At 41.4% G+C, this 12,209-nt stretch overlaps 1 pseudogene; it reads right to left on the reverse strand.

The window, feature by feature from the left end:
• Positions 1–2,473: 2,473 nt before the first annotated feature.
• On the reverse strand, positions 2,474–3,840 carry LOC111529394 (annotated as a pseudogene).
• Positions 3,841–12,209: the final 8,369 nt, after the last annotated feature.

Genomic DNA, 12,209 nt, shown 5'->3' on the forward strand with positions numbered 1-12,209 from the left:
CTTTACCATTATGTAATGGCCTTCTTTGTCTCTTTTGATCTTTGATGATTTAAAGTCTATTTTATCAGAGACTAGGATTGCAACCCCTGCTTTTATTTGTTTTGCATTTGCTTTGTAGATCTTCCTCCATCCCTTTATTTTGAGCCTATGTATATCTCTGCATGTGAGATGGGTCTCCTGAATACAGCAGACTGGTGGGTCTTGACTCTTTATCCAGTTTGCCAGTCTGTGTCTTTTAATTGGAGCATTTAGTCCATTTACATTTAAGGTTAATATTGTTATGTGTGAACTCGATCCTGTCGTTATGATATTAACTGGTTATTTTGCTTATTAGTTGATGCAGTTTCTTCCTAGCCTCAATGGTCTTTACATTTGGCATGTTTTTGCAATGGCTGGTACCGGTTGTTCCTTTCCATGTTTAGGGCTTCCTTCAGGGTCTCTTGTAAGGCAGGCCTGGTGGTGACAAAATCTCTAAGCATTTGCTTATCTGTAAAGGATTTTATTTCTCCTTCACTTATGAAACTTAGTTTGGCTGTATATGAAATTCTGGGTTTAAAATTCTTTTCTTTAAGAATGTTGAATATTGGCCCCCACTCTCTTCTGGCTTGTAGCGTTTCTGCTGAGAGATCTGCTGTTAGTCTGATGGACTTCCCTTTGTGGGTAACCCGACCTTTCTCTCTGGCTGATTTTTTCCTTCATTGCAACTTTGGTGAATCTGGCAATTATGTGTCTTGGAGTTGCTCTTCTGGAGGAGTATCTTTGTGGTGTTCTCTGTATTTCCTGAATTTGAATGTTGGCCTGCCCGACTAGGTTGGGGAAGTTCTCCTGGATGATATCCTGAAGAGTGCTTTCCAACTTGTTTCCATTCTCCCCCTCACTTTCAGGCACCCCAATCAGACGTAGATTTGGTCTTTTTACATAATCCCATACTTCTTGCGGGCTTTGTTCATTTCTTTTTCTTCTGTTTTCTTTTGGTTTCTCTTCTCACTTCATTTCATTCATTTGATCCTCAATCACTGATACTCTTTCTTCCAGTTGATCGAGTCGGTTACTGAAGCTTGTGCATTTGTCACGTATTTCTCGTGTCATGGTTTTCATCTCTGTCATTTCGTTTATGACCTTCTCTGCATTAATTAGTCTAGCTGTCAATTCTTCCACTCTTTTTTCAAGATTTTTAGTTTCTTTGCACTGGGCACGTAATTCTTCCTTTAGCTCTGAGGAGTTTGATGGACTGAAGCCTTCTTCTCTCATTTCGTCAAAGTCATTCTCTGACCAGCTTTGATCCATTGCTGGCGATGAGCTGCGCTCCTTTGCAGGGGGAGATGCGCTCTTATTTTTTGAATTTCCAGCTTTTCTGCCCTGCTTCTTCCCCATCTTCGTGGTTTTATCTGCCTCTGGTCTTTGATGATGGTGACGTACTGATGGGGTTTTGGTATAGGTGTTCTTCCTGTTTGATAGTTTTCCTTCTAATAGTCAGGACCTTCAGCTGTAGGTCTGCTGGAGATTGCTTGAGGTCCTCTCCAGACCCTGTTTGCCTGGGTATCAGCAGCAGAGGTTGCAGAAGATAGAATATTGCTGAACAGCAAGTGTACCTGTCTGATTCTTACTTTGGAAGCTGCTTCTCGGGGTGTACTCCACCCTGTGAGGTGTGGGGTGTCAGACTGCCCCTAGTGGGGGATGTCTCCCAGTTAGGCTACTCAGGGGTTAAGGACCCACTTGAGCAGGCAGTCTGTCCCTTCTCAGATCTCAACCTCCGTGTTGGGAGATCCACTGCTCTCTTCAAAGCTGTCAGACAGAGTCGTTCACGTCTGCACAGGCCTCTGCTGCTTCCCCTGTTATTTTTTAGCTGTGCCCTGTCCCCAGATGCAGAGTCTACAGAGAGAGGCAGGTTTCCTTGAGCTGCTGTGAGTTCCACCCAGTTCGAGCTTCCCAGCAGCTTTGTTTACCTACTTAAGCCTCAGCAATGGTGGGCGCCCCTCCCCCAGCCTCGCTGCTGCCTTGCGGTTAGATCATGGCAGACTGCTGTGTTAGCAAGGAGGGAGGCTCCATGGGCATGGGACCCACCCGGCCAGGTGTGGGGTATATTCTCCTGGTGTGCCCGTTTGCTTACAGCACAGTATTGGGGTGGGAGTTGCCCGATTTTCCAGGTGTTGTGTGTCTCAGTTCCCCTGGCTAGGAAAAGGGATTCCCTTCCCCCTTGCGCTTCCCAGGTGAGGCGATGCCTCGCCCTGCTTCAGCTCTAGCTGGTCGGGCTGCAGCAGCTGACCAGCACCAATTGTCTGGCACTCCCTAGTGAGATGACCCCAGTACCTCAGTTGAAAATGCAGAAATCACCGGTCTTCTGTGTCGCTCGCGCTGGGAGTTGGAGACTGGAGCTGTTCCTATTGGGCCATCTTGCTCCGCCCTCCTGGTCTCAGTTTTTAATTGTGGCAGGGCCTCAAGCATGTACTCGTGCACGCATACACACACACACTAAGGCTTCTGATCTTGTTGAAAGCTGCGATGTCGACACTCTGCATGTGCTCTTCAAACTTGGTGATCTCCTCCCCCAGCTAGTCTGTCCCCACCTTGTCATCCTCCACCACACACTGAACCTGCAGCTTCTGGATACCATAGCCCATGGGCACCAGCTTAGAGTCCCCCTAGAGCAGCTGGTCCAGCTGGATGGAGCACACACAAGCTTCTCGCTGGGCCATGTTAGTCTCAGCATCCCAAGGCTTGACATCCAGCAGGATGGAGGGCTTGCCACCAGTGCGGGTTTCTTGGCATTTTTCTCTGTGTACTGCCACAGTCGCTCCTCCCGCAGCAGTACTGCCTCCTTGTCCTCCTCCTCATTGTCACTGGCAAACAGGTCAATGCCAAGACCAGCACAGTCGGGGAGACCCTAACCCAGTGGTGCTAGAGGAATTAAAGACACACATATAGAAATATAGCCTGTGGAGCGGGAAATCAGGGGACTCACAGCCTTCAGAGCTGAGAGCCTTGAACAGAGTTTTACCCACATATTTACTGACAGCAAGCCAGTGATAAGCATTGTTTCTACAGATCATAGATTAACTAAAACAAGAAACAAAGGGATGGGCTGAAATAAAGGGTTAGGCTCTGGCTAGTTATCTGCAGCAGGAACATGTTCTTAAGGCACAGATTGCTCATGCTATTGTTTGTGGTTCAGGAACACCTTTTAGCAGATTTCCCACCTTGGGTAGGCCAGGTGTTTCTTGTTCTCATTCCGGTAAACCCACAAACTTCAGGGTGAGTGTCATGGCCATCACTAATGTGTCACAGTGCTGCAGAGATCTTGTTTATGGCCAGTTTGGGGGCCAATTTATGGCCAGATTTGGGGGTCTATCCCCAGGAAGTCAATGTCATCGTCCTCATCATCCTCTGCTGGTTTGGCTGGCTTCTTGGTCGGCAGCTCTACTTGGCTCATGAGAGACACATTCTGGGTCTGCGGGGCTGTGGTGCCCAGGCAAGCTCTTCTCCAGCACGTTCACCTGGGCCTCCAGCTTGGAAATGGCCTGCTGCAGCTCCTGCACCAACCTGCGCAGGCTCTGGTTCTCCACTTCCAGACTGGGCATCCGGAAGATGAGCTCATTGTTGTCTCCGCTGGGTCCGCTGGAGACCCCGAGACATGAGCCTGGGGCCTGAGCTTCTGGCCAGGGATTTCTGGAAATTCTCTCTGGCTCTCGCAATGTCATGGAGGATCATGCTGGCGTTGTTCTCCTGGTGGGAGGCACTGGCCACAGGCTTGTTCATCTGCTCGAAGAATCTCCTTTCTGCATTGTCATATTTTAACTTGTCGAACCAGATCTTCTCATGTACTGGGAAGTTTGTAGCCATTTTTCTGATGCCAGCCAAGGATGCAGTGACCAGGAAGGAGGAATCAGCAGATGCGGGGCACCTGAGGAAAGGCTGGCTGTTTTTCAAATATGGCTTGTTGCTGGGCACAGTGGCTCACGCCTGTAATCCCAGCACTTTGGAAGGCCAAGGCGGGCAGATGACCTGAGGTTGGGAGTTGGAGACCAGCCTGACCAACATGGAGAAACCCCATCTCTACTAAAAATACAAAATTAGCTGGGCATGGTGGTGGGTGCCTGTAATCCCAGCCACTTGGGAGGCTGAGTCAGGAGAATCGCTTGAACCCAGGAGGCAGAGGTTGTGATGAACCAAGATCATGCCATTGCACTCCAGCCTTGGCAACAAGAGCAAAACTCTGTCTCACAAAACAAAAAACAAAACAAAACAAAAACCCACACACACGCAAAACAAACAAATGTGACTTGTCACCCTTATAACTTCTTGTACTTTTCACATTATTAGTATATTTTCTGTTTTCCCCATTGTCTTGGATTAAACATTTTAAACCTAAGTCCTGTAACTGCATAAGTTGTAATTTGGTTCTCACTTGTGAAAGAGATCACATTTGCAATGTCTGCAGTTAGTTTATGTTGTTATTATTATTTTTTGTAGATAAGGACTTTTATTTTATTTTTTAGGGTGTTGTTTTAAATTATACTTTAAGTCCTAGGGTACATGTGCATTACGTGCAGGTTTGTTAAATATGTATACCTGTGCCACGTTGGTGTGCTGCACCCATTAACTTGTCATTTACATTAGGTATTTCTCCTAATGTTATCCCTCCCTCCCTCTGTTGTTATTTTTTCATTTGCCTTATGGCAAGTTGGACAACCCACAGAAATTTGTTATTTGTGTGTTCACCCATATCTAAGAAGAGCACTAGCTTCTTAGTTTAATTACTTTTTGGATTCTTCCTTTGGTTTTCTTTTGTACCTGGAACATTCTCCTATGTTTCTTTATATTCTACTAAGGATTTTTAAAGCTCTTGTAACTTTCTCAGAATTTTAGCATGTAAAATATTTTTATATTTAAAGATTTCAGGATACATAATATCTTTCCAAAATGCACAAATATCAACAGCATATACCTGAGGAAATTATTTTACAGTTTTCTTGTGTGGCAGACAATAGCATCTCATAAGAAATCTCAAGTCGCATCAGTTAGAACATATTCTTTCCTCAATATACCATAATTTTTAATACTAAAAAATTGATTTTATATTTGTACAAATATCTGAAGTAAACGTACTTAACTGTAGAGAATAATACCTACATATGGCCAGAATACTGTTTTCCTGTATCAGTAAGACAATGTTGGCAAAATTACTGACCTAAATTCAAGTTTTTGGCTTTGATCACCATGCTTCTTCATTAGCATGTTTCTTTTGTTTCTTCTTCTTCTTTCTTTCTTTCTTTCTTTATTTATTTATTTATTTATTTATTTTTTTGAGACACAGTTTCACTCTTGTTGCCCAGGCTGGAGTGCAATGGTGCGGTCTTGGCTCACCACAACCTTCACCTCCCAAGTTCAAGTGATTCTCCTGCCTCAGCCTCCCCAGTAGCTGAGATTACAGGCATGCACCACCATGCCCTGCTAATTTTGTATTTTTAGTAGAGACAGGATTTCTCCATGTTGGTCATGCTGATCTCAAACTCCTGACCTCAGGTTATCCAGCCACCTTGGTCTCCCAAAGTGCTGGGATTACATTCGTGACCCACTACGCCCAATCAGCACTGTTCTGAATCAATAAAAATGATCTCAGTTTAAATCTTCCATTTGATTAAGAACTTAATTTTAAAATTTTATTTTTTGAGGCACCATCTTGCTTTGTCACCCAGGTAAGTGCAGTGTCAGGATCACAGCTCATTGCAGCCTCAGCATCCTAGGCTCAAGTGATCCTTAAATGTCATAATTAATTAATTAATTTTTTTTTGGTAGAGATGAGGTCTCACTATATTGCTCAGGCTGGTCTTAAACTTCTGGGCTCAAGTAATTCTTCTGCACTGGCCTCCCACAGTGCAGGAATTACAGGCATGAGCTGGTGCATCCAGTACTTTTAAATTTTTTAATGAGATTTCTATTTGGCTACATATTACTTGAATTCATTTTAGTCAATAATTTTCATTGTTATTTACAATGCTCAGAAAATACTACCTCCTGGGTTTCTGCTTTCATAAATTCAATGACATATATTAGGCCTGAAACCTTTCCATTTAAAATAATTGTCTGGTGTTTGAAAATAATGGGTATTTTTATTTACTGGCCAAAATTGCTGCCCATTTATTTATATGCCTAATTAGTCAAACTTTCTAATAAAGTTATTTAACATTATTTATGTTCATACCTTTATTGCATAGCAAAAGATTTAATTTCTTTAATTACATTAATGGCCTTAATGTAACTTAGTATAAGTAAAAATGTGACAGAGGCTGGGGAGGAAGTGGTTGAAGAAAGAGAAAATGTTGATGGACGTGGACCAAGTTTCACTTAGGAGAAATAAGATTCAGTGATTAATTGCACAGAATGTTGACTATAATAAATAATAATGCAGTGTATATTTCAAAATTGGTATAAAAAGATTTTAAATGTTTTTGTCACAAAAGTATAATAAGTATGTGAGGTAATGAATTTGTTACTTAGCTTGATTTAAACATTTTACAGCATAAACATAAAAATATGACAGTGTACCCAACAAATGCATACTTAGGATGTTATAATTATATAATTATATTAAGACAGAGTGTTGCTCTCTCACCAGGCTGGAGTGCAGTGGCATGATCTCCGCTCACTGCAACCTCCACCTCCTGGGTTCAAGCAATTCCCCTGCCTCAGCTTCCTGAGTAGCTGGAATTACAGTTGCATGCCACCAGGCCTGGCTAATTTTTGTATTTTTAGTAGAGATGGGTTTCACCAAGTTGGTCAGGCTGGTCTCAAACTCCTGACCTCATGATCCACCCACCTTGGCCTCCCAAAGTACTGGGATTACAGATATGAGCCACCGCACCCAGCCAATAATCACTATTTTTATAAAGAAAATACAGTTTTTTAAAGAGAGAAGAGATTAATTATAAAAGTCAGAGACAAGTATAATTTATTGTGATTGGAACTAAATGCTATCAGAAGATTTACTATGTATGTGAAGTTCTTTGACAAACTTTATGAACTTCAACTGGTCACAGGAAATCTCATTGTGCTCCTCTTTCTTTTTAAAGACGAAGTCAACTTTACTGCATTGCAATAATTTTTCTTAGAGTAAAACTTGGGATTCACAATTATCTCGGGATTAATGGTGAATGTATTTTAACAATTCTCTAATAGTCCTGACTGATCTTAGTAGGTCTAGTTCGGTTCTTATTGAATTGGATCACCTCATAGTCCCTTAATAAGCCAACTTTAAGAGAAATATACTTTCTGTTTTTTGAGAATTGTTTTAGTCATTGCCTGATGCAAGTAACAGACATAGACATGAACAGGTTACAAAAGATAAATAATGTCCTTAATGTACCAAATAAACTTTTTAAAACTGAATCTCTTAGGACTCATCCCATGTAGATGAGTCCAAAAAACACAATAATAACTAATAAAATACAATTTTCTGCAATGGAAGATATTTGAGGATCACTGAAAACAATAAAGTTGGCCAGCCACTGTGGCTCATGCCTGTAATCCCAGCACTTTGGGAGGCCGAGGCGGGTGGTTCACAAGGTCAGGAGTTCAAAACCAGCCTGGCCAACATGGTGAAACCCCATCTCTACTAAAAATACAAAAATTAGCCGGGTGTGGTGGTGTGTGCCTGTAATCCTGGCTACTTGGGAAGCTGAGACAGAAGAATCACTTGAACCCAGGAGGTGGAGGTGGCAGTGAACTGAGATTGCACCACTGCACTAGAAATAAAAAAGAAGATATAAAAAATGAAAGAGAAAGAAGAAAGTGGATTACTCACAATAGGCAAGATATGGAATCAACCAAAATGGACATCAACGGTTGAATGAATAAAGAAAATGTGGTATATTTACACAATGGAAGGCTATTCAGCCCTTAAAAAGAAGAAAGCCTTGTTATTTGCAAAAAGCTTAATGAACCTGAAGGACATTATGCTAAGTAAAATAAGCCAGCATTGGAAAAAATTTTTAAAAAGATCTAATTTCTTTGCAGAGTGTAAAAGAAAAATCAAACTCATAGAAGCAGAGAGTAGAATAATGACTGCCTGCAACTGTGGGTGGAAAAGATGTTGGCCAAACATAATGGGTCTTTCCTACATCTATTACCCTAACAAATGTTATTTTCCTTATAGTTTTGATTCACTAGGGAATTGAAACATATCCTGAAGAATCAAAACTGAAGGAATAATATATTTGTTAAAGCAATGCAGGTTGTATACTGACATTTCAGAGGCTTAGCAAAATAATATATTTTCTTCTCACTTTATCCCTTATGGTTTTTTCCTTGATAAAACGACTTCCTCATGATATTTTAGTAATCAATTCTTCTTTCATCTTCTATCTGCATCCTCCTTTTTCTTCTGTGAATAAATTAACAAAGAGATGCAGAAAAGATACATTTGCTTTTTACCCACACATCACTTCCACTCACTATTAGTCAACGTAAGTAGAGCTGAGAATAGCAGTTTTCTGGGAGGACACTTCTCAGCAATAAACAAAACCCTGAAAGAAAAGTGTAGATTTTTCATGAAAAGCTAATGTATTTTAAGCAAAATAAGCACATGCAGCAATAATAAAATGCTTGTGGCAAAATTTAGATCCATTTTATTGATTTCTATGGAGCTCAGGTAATAGAATAGCTTTTGACCAAAAGCTAGGCAATACACAGCAGAAAAATAGAATAGCTTTTGACAAAAAGCTAGGCAATACACAGCAGAAAAAGGAGTATTTTTTGAAATAAGAATATTGTGAAGTTATTCTGTCAAAAGAAGTAAAAATATTATGACCTCATACTAATAGTCTCATCTATAGTTCTACAACATCAAATGCTTTTTATTAAAAATTGTATTTTATATATGTATCCAATTTGTATCATCCTCCTTCACTATTTCAATGCCTACTCCACTTTATATCAGTGGGAAACAGGCCACCTGGTCCCTGGAACGCACGCGGTGCTATTGCTACTTTAACGATGATGAAAAATGCACTTGTTTGGGTGGTACTGATGTGCCCAAAGGAGTGTTCTTTTTTATTCTTCTCTAAATTTACTGATAAAATAAAATTCTTAACTAAGAAGACTTTATCTCATTCATGTATATATTATGAAATTTTGTTGACACTTAAGTGTCTCTGACTCACCAGGAATATTAAAATTTCCCATAAATTCAATTGAGCACTGTAAACAAACAATTGTTTACTAATAGCCTTTGGGAGGCAGAGTAAGATTTGTAGAATTTTTTTATAATATGTTCCTATTAATCCCTCTGAATACAGCATTCTCAATTTTTAGTATTCACGCGGAGTCAGGGGAAATTGGTATCTCTGTAAACAGGCAGAAGAAGGTGCTAGGTGGAGGTGCATCACATTGCACAGAAATGATGTCCACACGCACCTATAAGGGCCTTAATTTAATGGACTGTTAGTTACACGGCTACATACTTACTGAATCTAGTCATACTATCTTTTGTCAGCTAATGGCATTTGTTACCTATTAATTCAATACAATTATTTGCTTGGCTGAAAAATAAATCCTTTGTTAATTTATTCTAAATTGAGAGATTAGATTTGCAATCTTCAATCTTTTAATGTTAAAGCAAATCAGAGAAGAGCAATGTATGTATATAGTATGCATTTTCCTACCTATGAAATTTATCTTTGTATTGCTGTGAAAACCCTAGGTAGCCACCTAAAGAATGCCCTCTTCAAATCCTTTAGCCAGGATTTCAGATTAGATTCCAAAAATAAAAAACTTAATGATAGACCAAAGTCTAAATCTTCTCTTTGCTTCTTGTCAGGAATCTGGCCATTTCAAAAAGCATGTCAATTATGCCAAGCCATTGAAAAGATGTGGTTTTGACTAGTTTTATCCCATTTCATTTTTTTTCTAATTGTTACTTTTATCATGTTAATCTAAGAGCAAATATCTACATAAGTGTTCTTGCATTCAAGCAATATTTATATTATGACTAGGTGTGACGGCTCATGCCTGTAATCTCAGCACTTTTGGAGGCCGAGGTGGGCAGATCACTTGAGGTCAGAAGTTCAAGACTAGCCTGGCAAACATGGTGAAACCTCATCTCTACTAAGAATACAAAAGTTAACCAGGTGTGGTGGTGTGTGCCTGTAGCAGTTGAACCTGGGAAATGGAGGTTGCAATGACCTGAGATCATGCCACTGCACTTCAGCTGGAGTAATGAAGTGAGACTCTGTCTCCAAAAAAAGGAAAAGAAGTATATGTGTGTGTGTGTGTGTGTGTGTGTGTGTGTTTAAAGTTCAATATTGTATTACAGTACAGTAGAATCTTCTAAAAATATTAACTGCTTTCTGGCTTATTCTTTGTGTACCATTTTATACATTCACAAAAACATTAAACAATGAAAATTTACCCAATTATTCAATTTTTGTTAATTTTTATTAAAAGTGAGTGTTAAAAATAATTATTTCTTTTCTGGTTAAAGAGGTTTTGTTTTGTTTTGTTTTGTTTTTTTGAGACAGAGCCTCACTCTGTCACCCAGGCTGGAGTGCAGTGGCTCGATCTTGGCTCACTGCAACCTCCACCTCCCAGGTTCAAGCGATTAAAGATGGTTTTTACTGTGATACTCAGAAGTGTTATCTCTGGAGACACATTTGCCTATGTTTTAATATTGGCTCTGTTTCTTTCTCTGCAAACTGAGGATAATAACAACACCTATGTTATTCAGTTACTGTGAGAATTAAATTAACACATAATAGTATGACGGTTAATGCTCAGTACAAATTAACAATTAATAAGATATGTATATGCTGAATTACACTAGCATGTTAAGACGGAAATGCTCTTTTATAGCACGAGTTTTTTGATCAACATATTTAAGTTTTAAAAATAAATGTTCTGGGGGCGGAGCAAGATGGCCGAATAGGAACAGCTCCAGTCTCCATCTCCCAGCGCGAGCGACACAGAAGACCGGTGATTTCTGCATTTTCAACTGAGGTACTGGGGTCATCTCACACGGGAGTGCTGGACAATCCGTGCGGGTCAGCTGCTGCAGCCTGACCAGCGAGAGCTGAAGCAGGGTGAGGCATCGCCTCACCTGGGAAGCGCGAGGGGGAAGGGAATCCCTCTTCCTAGCCAGGGGAACTGAGACACACAACACCTGGAAAATCGGGTAACTCCCACCCCAATACTGCGCTATAACACCAGCACACCGGAGAATATATCCCACACCTAGCCGGGAGGGTCCCACGCCCAAGGAGCCTCCCTCCTTGCTAACACAGCAGTCTGCGGCAATCTAACGGCAAGGCAGCAGCGAGGCTAGGGGACGGGCGCCCACCATCGCTGAGGCTTAAGTAGATAAATAAAGCCGCTGGGAAGCTCGAACTGGGTGGAGCTCACAGCAGCTCAAGGAAACCTGCCTGTCTCTGTAGACTGCGCCTCTGGGGACAGGGCTCAGCTAAAGGAGCAGAAGCCTGTGCAAACGCGAACGACTCTGTCTGACAGCTTTGAAGAGAGCAGTGGATCTCCCAACACGGAGGTTGAGATCTGAGAAGGGGCAGACTGCCTGCTCAAGTGGGTCCCTAACCCCTGAGTAGCCTAACTGGGAGACATCCCCCACTAGGGGCAGTCTGACACCCCACACCTCACAGGGTGGAGTACACCCCTGAGAGGAAGCTTCCAAAGCAAGAATCAGACAGGTGCACTCGCTGTTCAGCAATATACTGTCTTCTGCAACCTCTGCTGCTGATACCCAGGCAAACAGGGTCTGAAGTGGACCTCAAGCAATCTCCAACAGACCTATAGCTGAGGGTCCTGACTGTCAGAAGGAAAACTATCAAACAGGAAGGTCACCTATACCAAAACCCCATCAGTACGTCACCATCATCAAAGACCAGAGACAGATAAAATCACAAAGATGGGGAAAAATCAGGGCAGAAAAGCTGGAAATTCAAAAAATAAGAGCGCATCTCCTCCTGCAAAGGAGCACAGCCCATCGCCAGCAACGGATCAAAGCTGGTCAGAGAATGATTTTGATGAGATGAGAGAAGAAGGCTTCAGTCCATCAAACCTCTCAGAGCTAAAGGAGGAATTACGTACCCAGCGCAAAGAAACTAAAAATCTTGAAAAAAGAGTGGAAGAATTGACAGCTAGACTAATTAATGCAGAGAAGGTCATAAACGAAATGACAGAGATGAAAACCATGACACGAGAAATAC

The sequence above is a fragment of the Piliocolobus tephrosceles genome, unplaced genomic scaffold (genome assembly GCF_002776525.5).
Source record: "Piliocolobus tephrosceles isolate RC106 unplaced genomic scaffold, ASM277652v3 unscaffolded_12955, whole genome shotgun sequence".
Taxonomy (NCBI): domain Eukaryota; kingdom Metazoa; phylum Chordata; class Mammalia; order Primates; family Cercopithecidae; genus Piliocolobus; species Piliocolobus tephrosceles.